This window comes from Halictus rubicundus, unplaced genomic scaffold, assembly GCF_050948215.1.
Source record: "Halictus rubicundus isolate RS-2024b unplaced genomic scaffold, iyHalRubi1_principal scaffold1006, whole genome shotgun sequence".
Classification (NCBI taxonomy): Eukaryota; Metazoa; Arthropoda; class Insecta; order Hymenoptera; family Halictidae; genus Halictus; species Halictus rubicundus.
Genome location: NW_027489547.1, coordinates 10,001 through 12,500, shown reverse-complemented (window position 1 = coordinate 12,500; position 2,500 = coordinate 10,001). Strand labels below are relative to the sequence as shown.

The following is a 2,500-nucleotide window of genomic DNA, read 5'->3' as shown; positions in this document are numbered from 1 at the left end:
CACTACATTTCCCAACGGCGGAACCGCGGGATTCAGTGCTGGGCTCATTCCTGTTCGCTCGCCGCTACTAAGGAAATCCTTGTTAGTTTCTTTTCCTCCGCTTAGTAATATGCTTAAATTCAGCGGGTAATCTCGCCTACTCTGAGGTCGTCAAACGTGAAAAAAAAATGTTTCGTATATTTCACCGAAAGCATTAAAAGTACGCGAGAACGTACAGAGGAGCACAAAAAAAAAAAAAAAAAAAAAAACAAAACCATATATCTTATGCGCCACACCAAAGTGTCTTTTCTCTATATAATGTATATATAGAGATTTCTTCATTTTGTTCGTCGATCGGAAACTCTCGCTAGACGATCGGCCGGTTAACTTTAACGTCCGTCGAAAAGAACTTCCGGGGACTGGACGACCGACAGATCGCGCGGTCTCGCGATCGACAATGAAGAAAAAAAGACATGGGGCGACCGACAAAGGTTTGTTTTCACCTTCACCTTCTCGTGCTCTGCGTGACAACACGTTGTGGTGACAACGATGTTCGAAAGCCACTCCATAGAGGAGTATATATATATATATTTTCAACACCCGGTGGGGTTTCTCTACTACACTAGACACACGGGGGTACAGAAACGCTGCACGACGCGATATCATCGATCAAACCAAAGAGACACGAGATCTCGGTCGTCATTCAATTCAACGAACGTGGCGATGGAATCCGCAACGGATTAGCGAGGACACGCGACGACGGGGAAATTATTCGACCCGATACAAGTACGCGTGCGCATCCCGCACAATGCCAAATGTTGCTATGTCCATCAGTCATCAAAGCGTTCGTAGAACGAGAGACCACTGTCTCGCGAACTCTAAGAATATGTTTGTCGAAGTCGCTGGCAACGACGACCCTCCGCCGCAATTATGTGTAGAGAGACACATCCACGCACAGACGTATTTTATTTTATATATCTCCCTGGGGCTTACGTTGCACGCCACAGTTGCGCACACAGATTTTACACGGGTGTCCGGTATCTCTTTCTTTATTTGTGTCCATTCACTGTAGTCTCTTGAGACTCTTATACCTTTCGTATACGCATCATTTCAGACGACGTCGGGAGCGCGTAAAATGTTCGAGAGTGAAACGCTTCTTCCGCAATGCGAATCGTTCCAGAGAGAGGAGAGAGAGATTTCGATCGTCGGAGCGGTGTTCACGGGCGGTCGTATTGAAAATACGACTCACGACGCCGCAAAACACTCACGCAAGTCCGAATGCGATACCCATTCCTATTTCCTTCTTCTCACGAAACCGTTAGACGCAATGTAAAATTTGCAATTTTCACAGAACCGCGTCAAACGCCGACGAAACGTCCATCGTTCGCTCGTACGTAGCATCTTTGCAACCCGACTCAGAAACGCTCTTTGCGCCCTCCACAAAATTCGACATGGAGAGGTAAGCGACGGCGGGGACTTACAAGAGCAACGCAAGCAGTATTTGGTTACGTAAACGACCCTCAGCCAGGCGTGGTCCAGGAATTGTATCCGTGGACCGCAATGTGCGTTCGAAATGTCGATGTTCATGTGTCCTGCAGTTCACACGTTGACGCGCAATTAGCTGCGTTCTTCATCGACCCACGAGCCAAGTGATCCACCGTTCAGGGTAATCGTATAATTTGATTTATAATCAATATATAATTATGTCTCTTGTTCTGCGGTTCATAAGAACGCCGATACCTGAAAGCTCCAACCAGCGCGCGAAGGAGATTCAGGCGTCGTTTTTAAGGACGACACACGATCGTCCGTAGAAACGGAAACCGTCGCGAGTACGCGATTGCAATGCGCACACGTATCCGACGGCCGGGCGGAAAATACATTGAAAAACCTTTAAAGTGGAAAACACAGGAGGAGAATTCAGAAAACGACGGGGATCATAGACAACCCGATACTGGATCCCGACACTTCTCCTCCTCCTCTCTCTTATTGGAGAATGAACTCGATAACTAGCGGACTTCACAGCCGGCTCTGGCCGTGCGCGATCGTTCGTCCCAAGCTCTTGTGCACTGTATTATCGCCACACAGAGAGTAGAGTGTCAGAATCGCACACAGCTTTACGCGAGCTACGCAGCCGGTCCTCTCGAAACACATTTCCAATTGTGCACGGAGAACGATTATTCGATACTAGCGGACTTCACAGCCGGCTCTGGCCGTGCGCGATCGTTCGTCCCAAGCTCTTGTGCACTGTATTATCGCCACACAGAGAGTAGAGTGTCAGAATCGCACACAGCTTTACGCGAGCTACGCAGCCGGTCCTCTCGAAACACATTTCCAATTGTGCACGGAGAAAGATTATTCGATACTAGCGGACTTCACAGCCGGCTCTGGCCGTGCGCGATCGTTCGTCCCAAGCTCTTGTGCACTGTATTATCGCCACACAGAGAGTAGAGTGTCAGAATCGCACACAGCTTTACGCGAGCTACGCAGCCGGTCCTCTCGAATATACGTGTTCGTCAACGAA

The 2,500-nt window shown here is 48.7% G+C and overlaps 1 non-coding gene and 1 pseudogene across 1 annotated transcript; both read right to left on the bottom strand.

Moving 5' to 3' along the window:
- LOC143364802 (large subunit ribosomal RNA) overlaps positions 1–150 on the bottom strand; it is a 6,837-nt pseudogene extending 6,687 nt beyond the window's left edge.
- Positions 151–1,493: 1,343 nt separating this feature from the next.
- LOC143364800 (5.8S ribosomal RNA) lies at positions 1,494–1,648 on the bottom strand. The gene has a single exon (XR_013084303.1). It is a non-coding gene; the product is annotated as a 5.8S ribosomal RNA (ribosomal RNA).
- Positions 1,649–2,500: the final 852 nt, after the last annotated feature.